The sequence below is a fragment of the Aotus nancymaae genome, unplaced genomic scaffold (genome assembly GCF_030222135.1).
Source record: "Aotus nancymaae isolate 86718 unplaced genomic scaffold, 86718_ANA_hifiasm-v0.15.2.pri h1tg000016l, whole genome shotgun sequence".
Lineage (NCBI taxonomy): Eukaryota > Metazoa > Chordata > Mammalia > Primates > Aotidae > Aotus > Aotus nancymaae.
In genome coordinates this window covers 5,535,433-5,548,350 of record NW_026988428.1, presented here as the reverse complement: position 1 = coordinate 5,548,350, position 12,918 = coordinate 5,535,433, and the positions used below count along the sequence as shown (strand labels likewise).

The 12,918-nt window shown below is 41.4% G+C and overlaps 1 protein-coding gene and 1 pseudogene across 1 annotated transcript in view; one reads left to right on the top strand and one right to left on the bottom strand.

Moving 5' to 3' along the window:
- The window catches only part of FGD6 (FYVE, RhoGEF and PH domain containing 6), a 149,898-nt gene that overhangs the window by 102,812 nt on the left and 34,168 nt on the right, over positions 1-12,918 (bottom strand). The gene's annotated exons all lie outside the window — the stretch shown is intronic.
- Positions 452-910, top strand: LOC105728762 (ubiquitin-conjugating enzyme E2 N-like; annotated as a pseudogene).

The window sequence follows — 12,918 nt, the reverse complement described above, 5'->3', positions numbered from 1 at the left end:
ATACAGGATCTATACCCATATAGCTAGAAGAAAATGTATCCCCCACTTCTTTTTATCTTAATTCCTTATCTCTTTACATCTTCTAAAACCCTGTTAACACAACACATGTTCAATTTCCAAGTGGTAGCAGCATCACCTGGAAGCTCCTCAGAAATAAACACGCTCAGGCCCCAACCAACTCACTGCATCAGGATCCATCATGCAACAAAAATCCCAGTCTATGTGTGAAAAACTCTGCTCTAAAAGGCTTTTTGAACCAGCCCATCTGGGTACCATTTTAGATCGTAAATAGATTCAGATAGTAATACGGCTGTACACCTGTGAAGAAATTAGATTTATTTTATCCAGAGAGAGAGCTGAAAGGTGTTTCTTGGTCAACATCATCTGGACGGCTATTATTAAGAACATAGTAGGGAAACAAGACCAGAGGCTGAACTTGGGTTCTGACAAGATGGCTGGGCTGCCCTGAAAGATCATCAAGGAAACCCAGTGTTTTCTGGCAGAACTAGTTCCTGGCATCAAAGTAGAACCAGATGAGAGCAACACTTGTTATTTTCATGTGGTCATTGCTGGCCCTCAGGATTCCCCCTTTGAGGGAGGGACTTTTAAACTTCAACTATTCCTACCAGAAGAATAGCCAATGGCAGCCCCTAAAGCACGGTTCATGACCAAAATTTATCATCCTAATGTAGACAAGTTGGGAAGAATATGTTTAGATATTTTGAAAGATACGGGGTTCCCAGCACTGCAGATCTGCACAGTTCTGCTATCGATCCACGCCTTGTTAAGTGCTCCTAATCCAGATGATCTATCAGCAAATGATGTAGTGGAGCAGTGGAAGACCAACGAAGCCCAAGCCACAGAAACAGCTAGAGCATGGACTAGGCTATATGCCATGAATAATATTTAAACTGATCAGATCATCAAGTGTACATCACTTCTGTTCTGCCAAGACTTCTTCCTTTTTGTTTGCATTGAATGAACACAGTCTTAGAAACATTATCAAATAAAAAGCCCAGATATCTTCAGTCCTTTGGTGATTAAATGCACATTGGCAAATCTATGTCTTGTCCAGATTCACTGTCGTAAAGCATGAGCAGAGGCTAGGAGTATGATCTGGATTGTTGTGAAAGGTTTAAAAGCAGTGGCCCCTCCCTGCTTTTACTCATTTCCCCCATCCTGGTTTAAGTATAAAGCACTGTGAATGAAGGTAGTTGTCAGGTTAGCTGCAGGGGTGTGGGTGTTTTTATTTTTTTGAGGAGGGAGTTAGTTTTACTTTTATGGGCTCCTTTTCCCCCTTTTATGGTGATCTAATTCTATCACTGGTTAGAAGCAGCTAACCAGTTATTTAGAATATGCTCTCTAGCCAAGTCTAATCTTATTTAGATGTTGTAGATGGACAAGCTTGATTGTTTGAACCAAAATGGGAACATTAAACAAACATCACAGCCCTCACTAATAACATTGTGACTTTGGTGTCAAGTGTAGATTACCAGCTTCAAAAAAAGCATGTGACCATTTTGTATGGCTTGTCTGGAAACTTCTGTAAATCTTATGTTTTAGTAAAATAAAAGAACATAGTAACTAGTTATTGCCACATCCATTCAGCATAGAAGAGGGATTAAAGCACAAAAGTGAATATTTGGAAACAAGAAAAAGAAGTTTTAAATATTAAAACTACATGGATCAAAACACAATGCCATGAAACAAGGAGAGATTTTGGTGTCTCTTCTGAATCCAGCTCACTACACTGTACTTGGTGGTAGACTTGTGACCCTCATTAAAATCTAAATTTCCAAAGACAAGGAAATTGAAATTGTGTTTTCTAGCTGAATCCCCAGCATAGAGCCAGACACACAATGGGCCCTCAAGAATTTTTCACCGAATAAATGAAAATGATAGCAGAAAGCAACAGGTGTTGAATTTCAATGGTACAGGTGGCCTGATCCAGGGTGGCTACATTGAATTAGCTACACTGAATTGAGAAAAAGGGATGGATGTAAGAGGAAGAAAACTCAGGGCTGGTGGGGTGGCTCACGCCTGTAATCCCAACACTTTGGAAGGCCAAGGTAGGTAGATGACTTGAACTCAGGAGTTCAAGACAAGCCTGACCAACAGAGCAAAACCCTGTCTGTACTAAAAATATAAAATTCAGCTGGGTGTGGTGGTGTGAGCCTGTAATCCCAACTACTGGGAAGACTAAGGCAGGAGAATCACTTGAACTCAGCAGGCAGAGGCTGTGGTACTCAGGAGGCTGAGTCAGGAGAATTGCTTGAAGCAGGGAGGTGGAAGTTGCAGTGAGCCAAGACCATGTCATTGCACTCAAGCCTGGGTAACAGAGTGAGACTGTCTAAAAAAAAAAAAAGAAAGAAAGAAAGAAAAAAAAAAAGAAACAAAAAAGGAAAAATCATCAGGACTTAGGGTAAAGGAGTGAGGAAGAAAAACTTATGGAAGATGTCAAGGTGTCAAGTCCAAGTCACCAGCAGAATGAGGGTGACATGAACTGAAACAAGTATTATTATAAGAGAGCAAATTTTAAAGGAAAGAAAATGTGTTTAGCAGCAAAATCTAGGATCCACATTTTACATGTTCATTTCTAAAATGATTACACTATTTTCCCACACAATTGTTGGCAGCCTTTGAATCTACCTAGATAATTTTAGATTTCTATTTTTATTTTTTTGAAAAAATAGAGAAGGGTCTTGCTATATTTCCCTGATCTCAAACTCCTGGGCTCAAGAGATCTTCCCACCTCAGCCTCCCCAAAGTGCTGGGATTACAGGCGTGAGCCATCATGTACAGCCAATTTTAGATTTCTGATAATGAAACAAGAATTCCTTAGTGATGCCAATTGTATAGTTTGGAGTTCTTCTTCTATTTATTTCCTTCCCACTGTCCAAATGATAACATCCCAACACTGTCTGCTTTGTGGGGTAAACGAACAGGACATAGGGCTTCCTCCACATCTTCCTGCCTAGTTAGTTCATAATTTGATATCTGAAGGAAAAGGAAAGCAGGCTTCAACAGCAACCAGAACAAAGAGTGGGCTCTACTTCCCCAGGAGCCATAAGTCAGATTTGCTTCTAAAAGGAGCCACAGTTTCTAGAAAATCAGTTTGTTTCCAGTGTACTGGAATTAAGACAAACAAGTAAAGCCAGACATAAATTCCTACCTGTGGGTAACTGTTCCTTCAATTCCACATGCTGACATCTATACATGTGAAGTGAAGACTATAGGATGCCATCACTTTTTAAAAGTTATTTTTTTCTATATGCTAGTTTCTCTATATTTACAGCACATCCTCCACTGGAAGTATATCAAATTTTTCTTTCAGGTAAGAAGTTACACCTAAAGAGAAGTCTTTCTCTTTTAGAAGGAATTATCTTTTTTATGATTTTTTTTGAGATGGAGTCTTGCTCTGTTGCCAGGCTGGAGTGCAGTGGCGCCATCTCAGCTCACTGCAACTTCCACTTCCCTAGTTCAAGTGATTCTCCCATCTCAGCCTCCCATGTAGCTGGGACTACAGGCACGCACCACCATGCCTGGCTAATTTTTGTATTTTTAGTAGAGATGGGGTTTCCCCATTTTGGCCAGGCTGGTCTTGAACTCCCGGCCTCAGGTGATCTGACTGTCTCAGCCTCCCAAAATGCTGGGATTACAGGTGTGAGCCACCACACCCAGCGGAATTATCTTTTTTTAAATACTAAATCTGGCCAGGCCTGGTGGCTCACATCTGTAATCCCAGCACTTTGGGAGGCTGAGGCAGGCGGATCACCTGAGGTCGGGAGTTTGAGACCAGCCTGACCAACATGGAGAAACCCCATCTCTACTAAAAATACAAAATTAGCCAGGCATGGTGGCACATGCCTGTAATCCCAGCTACTTGGGAGGCTGAGGCAGGAGAATCATTTGAACCTAGGAGACGGAGACTGAGGTGAGCCGAGATCGCACCATTGCGCTCCAGCCTGGGCAACAAGAGTGAAACTCCATTTCAAAAAATAAATAAATAAATAAATAAATAAATAAATAAATAAATAAATAAATAAATAAAAATACTAAATCTATCTCCTCTAAGAGTTTTTAGGAACAGAAAACCTATACAATGTTGAGCCAGCATAGCAATGGCCAGAGTTTGCCACAAAAGCATCCTTGCGAGCCCCCACTAAACTAAAATTTCTAGCAAGGAGAAGGAATAAGGGATAGGATGGCCAAGAGAAGGAAAGGAGAAGCAGTGTTAACTGAAGAATGGCTTCAAAACACTGAGTCTTCTCTGTGGTTGACAAATTCCAGTTATTTTTTTCTTCTTTTGCCTGTGATTTTATTCTGAGCTCCTTAACCAAGGAACGTTTCATGTAATTCCTCCCAAGTTTGAAGAAAGAAGATTTTTCCAATTCCCTCACCTTCAGAAGTTTCTTTCTCACTTCCAAGTCACCACATGTAAATCTCAACTTCTGTGATATTTTTCTTCCTCTTATTTCTACTCCTGGCCCAAACTGAACAGAACCTGCTTGTCCTCAGGATGTTGTGATAATTTTTTTTCAAATGCTGTCTCATTGTAATTTGGTGATTATGTGTTTCCTTTGGCGCGTTTCACATTTACCACGGAATGAGAGGGAAAAAAACTACCATTATGGGCTTGAAGAATGAACATTACATGGAAAAATTAGCAAAATAAATTTTGGTTTTTTTGAGATGGAGTTTCACTTGTCGCCCAGGCTGGAATGTAGTGGTGCAATTTCTGCTCACTGCAACCTCCGCTTCCCAGGTTCAAGTGATTCTCCTGCCTCAGCCTCCCAAGCAGCTGGAATTATAGGCAAGTACCACCATGCCCACCTAATTTTTGTATTTTTAGTAGAGATGGGGTTTCACCATGTTGGCCAGGCTGGTCTCCAACTCCTGACCTCAGATGATCCACCTGCCTCAGCTTCCCAAAGTGGTGGAATCACAGGCGTGAGCCACCACGCCTGGCCAGCAAAATAAATTTTAAGTAAGTTATTTAACAGTTATTATAATACACTAACTATAAAATTGGTTCACAATTTTCACCAGAAAATTATTTTTGTTTTGTTTTACCAGGAAACGTTTCCCCCTTGTTACTTCAGTTCCCTTATAACACTGCAGATTCCAGTGTCACAGTAAAACCATTAATCAAATCAATGGAAAAAAACCTATTTATTTATTTATTTACTGAGACAAGGTCTCCCTACGTTGCCAAGGCTGTTTTCGAACTCTTGGCCTCAAGTGAACCTCCTGCCTTGGCCACCCAAAGTGCTGGAATGACAGCATGAGCCACTGTGTCCAAAAGAACTATTTTAAAAAATCTTTCTTACTCTTCTTTTCAAGTCTTTTCAATTACACAGTACTTCTAGAATTTTCTCCATCCCTTACTCTGGTGATGTTCTGTTTTTTTTTTTTTTGTAGAGACAGAGTTTCACCATGTTGACCAGACTGGTCTTGAACTCCTGACTTCAGGTGATTTACCTGCCTCAGCCTCCCAAAGTGCTGGGATTACAGGCGTAAGCCACCGCACCCGGCCACTTGGGTGACGTTCTTGAGATCTACCCCTGACAGTTTAGAAAGCTGCCACAACTTGTGAAATAGGCATACTTGGCCATCTGCATCCTCCATTAAAGCAAGCGTCATGTATTCACGTCATGTTTTTAGGTTTTCCAAACACAAGTTTGTGCACAATTATTTTAAGTATGTGCAGAGCCAGGTAACAGGACTGAACAAATATCAAGTTCAACCAGTGTGACTCCTGAGTGCTGGTAGGTAAAGTAGGTAAACCAGATTATCTGGTAGGTCTTTCTCCATTATTGACTGCTTTCACGAAAAAGAAACATCAACGCTTCAGTAATATGTAAGGCTATGGATGCTGACATTCTTATTGAAGTATAATGGCAGAAATCTTTCCCCTTGAAAAAGAAGGACATATATCAATTTTTTATGTCCTTGCATCATAAAGATATCAAATATATTAAGTTTTTTTTTTTGAAACGGAGTTTCGCTTTTGTTGCCCAGTTTGGAGTGCAATGGTACAATCTTGACTCATCACAACCTCCACCTCCTGAGTTCAAGCGATTCTCCTGCCTCAGCTTCTCGAATAGCTAGGATTACAGGCATGTGCCACCATGCCCAGGTAATTTTGTATTTTTAGTAGAGATAGGGTTTCTCTATAGTCAGGCTGGTCTCAAACTCCCGACCTCAGGTGAACCGCCCACCTCGGCCTCCCAAAGGGCTGGGATTACAGACATGAGTCACTGTGCCTGGCTCAAATATATTAATTTTTAATCTTCTTTCAAGAGGTTGCTTGATTAAAGGTTAGGACAAATTTTAATTTAAAAACTCATGATTTTATTATCTTGATTTCAGTTTTAAAAGTCTTATATTGTATATATGTAGTATATAAGCTTTTTTAGTTAAACTCTTTGATATTCACAAAATAAAAATAAATAAAATAGCTAAAATACTTAAAGGGATAATACAACAGGAGTTTGATACTTAAAACAAAGGAAGAAAGATAGAAAAAAATTAATAAATGAAGAAACTTATAAAATGTACACAATCAGTGTTTTTTTTTTATTCTAAAGTTTTAGAGGTTTTAACAACTGAGCCTTTCAAACTAGCAAGCTAGGGTTCTACAGCTTCAAAGAAATCACACAAAAATATCCAGCTTCCCTGAAATATAAACCAGAAACTGTTTAAAATTGGTTCTGGGTGACTCTGTTAGGGTAAAATAAGAGACTTCAAATGATGGGTATTTTTTAAAAACAGGCCTGCTTCATTTTCCAGAAGCAACCTCCATCTTTGCAAATACCATTACTATCACCTTCCCCCACGAATTACTAGGATTCTTAGAATTTTATGCTACTGACTAAAGACATAATCAGGGCCAGGGATGGTGACTCACGTCTGTAATCGCAGCACTTTGGGAGGCTGAGGCAGGAGGATTGCTGCCTGTCTCAAAATAAATAAATAAATAAATAAATAAGACCAAAATCAGAATCAGTACCTTGAGGCTGCTATTTAAAATACAGTCCTCACAAGACAACTCTGAAAATGGTTTAAAAAACAAATAGAGGCCAGGCGCGGTGGTTCACGCCTGTAATCCCAGCACTTTGGGAGGCTGAGGCAGGGGGACTGCCTGAGCTCAGGAGTTCGAGACCAGCCTGGGCAACATGGTGAAACTCTATCTCTACTAAAATACAAAAAAATTAGCCGGGTGTGGCGGCGTGCGTCTGTAGTTCCAGCTACTGGGGAAGCTGAGGCAGGAGAATTGCAAGAACCTGGGAGGTAGAGGATGCAGTGAGCCTAGATTGCACCACTGCACTCCAGCCTGGGCGACACAGTGACACTCCATCTTAAAAAAAAGAATGCAAAATTCCTTAAAATAGAAGAGTACCTACCTATACACTTGCAACTTTTATATGTAATTGGTTTTAAAGTCATTAAGATTTAATATAAAGAAGGAGTTTTAAAGGGATCTTCCTTCAATAGCCATTAATAAAAGATGGGTTAAATAAATTGGGGTTACATTCATACAAGGAATTACTAAACAGTTATTTAATTTATTTTTTCTTAATCCCTAGGTTCAAAACTAAATAGCTATTTAAAAAATGAGGTAGGCCGGGCAAAGTGGCTCATGCCTGTAAATCCCAGCACTTTGGGAGGCCAAGGCAGGTAGACTTGCACACAGGAGTTCAAGACCAGCCTGGACAACATGGTAAAACTCTGTCTCTACTAAAAATTTAAAAATTAGCCAAGCATGGCACCCGTGGTCCCAGTTACTTGGGAGGCTGGGGTAAGAGGATCACTTGACCCCAGGAGGTTGAGGCTGCTGTGAACTGGGATTGTGCCACTGCACTCCAGCCTGGGTGACAGAGTGAGACCCCATCTCAAAAAAAAAAAAAAAAGAGGTAGATGTATGTATAATGGCATGGATCACTCTCCAGGAAATATTGTTAGGTTAAAAAGAAATCAAGGAACACAGTGTGCTCCTATTTGTATACAGAAGCAAAAATAAGAATACGTATATACAAACACATATAAAAAGTATGTGACACACACACAAACATGCTGGCACACACCAGGCTGTCCCAGAAAACATTCAGAAGAAACCAATAAATATAGTTGAAATACAGTTATCTCTGGGACTAAAGTCCTGAGAGTAAGACCTTTTTTTGAGACAGGGTCTTGCTCTGTCACCCAGGTTGGAGTGCAGTAGTGTAATCACAGTTCACTGTAACTTCCATCTCCCAGACTCAATGATCCTCCTGCCTTAGGCTCCCAAGCCTAAGGGACTTGGGACTACAAGTGCATGCCACCACACCTGGCTAATTTTTGTTTTTCTTCTTTTGTAGAGATGGGGTTTTGCCATGTTGCCCAGGCTGGTCTCAAACTCCTGGGCTCAAGTGATCTGCCTGCCTCAGCCTTCCAAAGTGCTAGGTATGAGCCACCACTCCTGGATGAGAGATTTTATTATTTGCCCTTCAGTACATTTAAAACAACTGTCAAAGTTGACCACCCCTCCGACAGAGAGTCTGAAAAGCTTTATAAAATGTGGTTCAAAGCATATATGTATTTACACATATACACACATTACACATATACACACAGTCTCGCTCTGTTGCCCAGGCTGGAGCACAGTGGTGGGATCTCAGTTCACTGCAGCCTCCACCTCCCAGGTTCAAGCAATTCTCCTGCCTCAGCCTCCCGAGTAGCTGGAATTGCAGGCGCACACCTCCACACCCAGCTAATTTTTTTGTATTTTTAGTAGAGACGGGGTTTCACCATGTTGGTCAGGCTGGTCTTGAACTCCTGACCTCATGATCCACCCACTTCAGCCTCCCAAAGTGCTGGGGTTACAGGCATGAGCCACTGTGCCAGGCCACACACATATTTTTATATGTGTACAAACTCTTTAGGGAAAGTTTATTTTCTTCCCAGGATGATGAGATTAAAGATATTTTCTTCTGTTCTTTCCTTTCTCCCCCAACCCCTAGACTTGGAGGTCTATGTAAGCATTTTCAGGACTACCATTTCCAAAAAAAAAAAAAAAACAAAAACCTCTTTTAACATTTCTTAGGTTGCTAAGATATATAAATTATGGCTTTCTCCTACTGCCGGCAGAGGTTTATTTGGGAGAACCTTAACCCTAAATCTCTAAATAATAAGCAGGAAGGGGAGATCTGGCTAGCCAGTTGATGGCTTAAAAAAAAAAAAAAGAGGTCAGTAGAGGGATTGTTCAACAGCCTGCAGGTACAACAGAGGAACCACACAACTTGTTGACTACGCCACAGTGAACAGCAACATAATAGTAGAAGCCATCCCCCATAGTTCTCCATCTGGTAGTGGGAGAGCTTCCTGACCTATAAGTAAAGATGATCATGTGCTTCAGGGTTCCTGGTCCTATCTTAATGACACAGGAGGAGCCCCAGGCTGAAAACAGTTCAACAGACACTCTTGGTCATCTAGCTTAGCTGGGAGGCATCCAGGTCAAGCCTAGCTAGAAAGAATCCCAATCTAGCTACAAAGGAATAAATTGTTACAAAAATGTCTCCTGAAATAAGCACTATATAAAATAAATCTGCAACATTTAATTACCTTCAATTTTGCTTTCTTAGAATTGGGATACACTTCATGAAATGTGGACAACTTTCTTTTTAATACAAATAGAAAAGTATTCTACTAAGCTTGGGGTTGCCTCCAGTAAAATATAGCAAGTTCCGGCTGGGCACGGTGGCACACGCCTGTAATCCCAGCAGTTTGGGAGGCTGAGGTGGGCGGATCACAAGGTCAAGAGATTGAGAACATCCTGGCCAACACGGTGAAACCCTCATCTCTACTAAAAATACAAAAAATTAGCTGGGTCTGGTGGCGCAAGCCTGTAGTCTCAGCTGCTCAGGAGGCTGAGGCAGGAGAATCGTTTGAACCCAAGAGGCAGAAGATGCAATGAGCCAAGACTGCACCACTGCACTCCAGCCTGAACAAGAGTGAGATTCCGTCATATATATACATATAAATGGCAAGTCCTCAATCCACTTCCGTCACTGCACCAAAGATGATGTTTCTCTTACTGAAAACTAAAAAGTTTTAAGACAAAGTTAGAGTTGACTTAGTATCATTTCTTTCCTTCATGTCCTCATTATGTAACATACTGTCTGTACCTACTTGATGCCAGAAAAAATAAAGAAAGGCCATTAGAAATAAATAATGAAGTTGGGATGGCTACAAGAGAATACTTCATATTTACATACACATATTTACACATATTACACTCCTGACCTCAGGTGATATGCTGATGTTGGCCTCCCAAAATGCTGGGATTACAGGCATGAGCCATCTTGCCCAGCCTACACATATATTTTTACAAATACTTTTGTAATACTTAGAATATATACAAATGGTGATGCCATTTATTTCGGTAAACACTTATCAGGGGGCTACTATGTTTTATTTATTATTTTAGAGGCAGATGAAGATAATAATGAATTAGTTATAATAGTCAAACTACAAATTCTGTTGACTGCTTCTCTTTATTTTCCTACTGAGACTTTCTTAAACAGATAAAGGCAGGGACTGAGATAATCACAGTTATTTAAGATAAAGGAAAGAACCACTTTCTAAAAACAGACAACTTGGCTGGGTGTGATGGCTCACGCCTATAATCCCAACACTGGGAGGCCAAGGTGGGCATATTACCTGAGGTCCGGAGTTCCACACCAGCCTGGCCAACATGGTGAAACCCTGCCTCTACTAAAAATACAAAACCTAGCCAGGTATATTGTGGGGTACCTGTAGTCCCAGCTATTTGGGAGGCTGAGGCAGGAGAATCGCTTGAACCCAGGAGGCGGAGGTTACGGTGAGCTGAGATCGTGCCACTGCACTCCAGCCTGGGAGACAAGAGCAAGACTCTGTCTCAAAAAAATAAATAAATAAATAAAATTAAAATACATAAATAAAAGTTAGTGCATGCTAAAAGCACTAGGCAGTACACAGACACCAGGGACTACAGAGCCAGAGAAATGAGCGCTCTCCCCTTGGTTTTGCCATGTTCTAACACGAGGGTAAATGAAGGACCTAGTAGGGGGGCCAGGCATGTGGGGGTTGGGGGCAAGACTGGTTAGTGAGTTAGGAGAGAAAAAAGCTCACCCTTTGACTACCTTCTCTAACAAGGTGACACATCTTTGTCCTGGTGTCAGCTGTACACACCCCTTTGCTTCCTCTAAGGTCTTATCATCATAATCCTAACAGCCACTGAAAAGGTGGTGAGCCTTTTGGAAAATATGACCACTCCGCCTCCCCATGCTATGCTCTTGATTGTGAGTCAGCACAAAACTATTGTGGTGCAAGGCTGAAAATTAAGGCCCAATGTTAGGTTCTGCCTTGACATCTGAGGAAAATCAGAGGGCTCCAAATGGTCTCAGTACACACTGCCCTTCTCACTCTGCTTCTGCTGATAAAGTCCCCTGGCCATCCTCTTTATCACAAGGACCAGGCACAGTGTCTGCTTAGCCCTGAGAAGTGGGTTTTAGTTCCCTGCCAGCCAGCAGAGTTATTCAAACAAACCAATCACATCCTCTCATGGGAACCAAGGATGGCCCCACCCTCCTGATACTAAAAAGCCTGCCTCCTGCAGCCCCTAGTCGTTCCTGAGTACAGGCCTGGGTGGTCAGGTGTGGCATGCTGTGTCCTCCTCCTCTAGGCTGGGATTACATGTGACTGAAACTCTGCTGTTGATCTTATCTGTCCAGCGTTGAGATCAACAGGTATTCAGTGTCAAGAGCATCAGGTATTCAGCCATCCCTGTAACCCTAGGCAGAAATCCCTCCCTCATTAATGGGGTGAAGAGGAGGTAATTAAAACAACCTCCACAGCCAGGTGAGGTGGCTCCCAGCACTTTGGGAGGCTGAGGCAGGAGGATCGTTTGAGCCCAGGAGTCTGAGATCAGCCCAGGAAACAGAGGGAGATACTGTCTCTACCAAACATAAAAAATCAGTCAAATATGGGGGTGTAGACCTGTGGTCCCAGCTACCTGGGAGGCTGAGGTGGGAGGATGGCTTGAACCCACGAGGTTGAAGCTGCAGAAAGCAGGCAGTGATTGTGCCACTAAACTCAGGCTGGGTAATAGCAAGAACCTGTCTCAAACAACGACAACAACAACAACAAAACAACAACAAATCAACCTCCAGAAAAGGTGCCATTTTCTAGGATCCTGAGGTACAAAGCAGGTGTATTGGCAGATTTTAATAAGATTATCCTGAGAAATTACATCAAGGAGTATATAAAGTCAGCTTTCTGTTTACCTAAGTATATTTTGCATATACATCCAGACTCTGCCATGACACACTCAAGCAATTTTCAAGTTAAAGGCATTACCTTACATGTTCCAGAAATGTGGCATATTCCATGTTACAGAATGTTAAATGTTACATTATATACAGACCTCACTATAATAAAAGAGTAGAGGAATTACAAGGAAACCAGTAGTTAAAACCAAAGGACATCTGCTTTCATTCCCAGATGTTACTTTATCTAAACCTATTTACGTGTATCAATTTCTAATAGGAACCACAACCATAACTGGGATTTCCCACTGACATGGGGAAAAAGGATCGTAGGCTTCTTGGGAGCCCATGAGAAGCCATAGTGGGGAGGTTAGTCACTGCTCATGAATAAATCTGTCCAATTCCTTATTTAAAACTATACATGAGTAAGTCTATTTGCCATTTTTCTTCTTCAGGTTCTATACGCACAAATGATCTGTCTTCAAAGTCTACTCTAGACCAGTTATAAACCATCAATAACCCCCCAAAACCGTAAGGAACTCACTTCTTTCTGGGAGAGCACCCTGGGGAAGCTGTAGAGGGTGTCAGGAAAGGACATGGATTTCTTCCTGCACTCTTTTTTTTGGGGGGT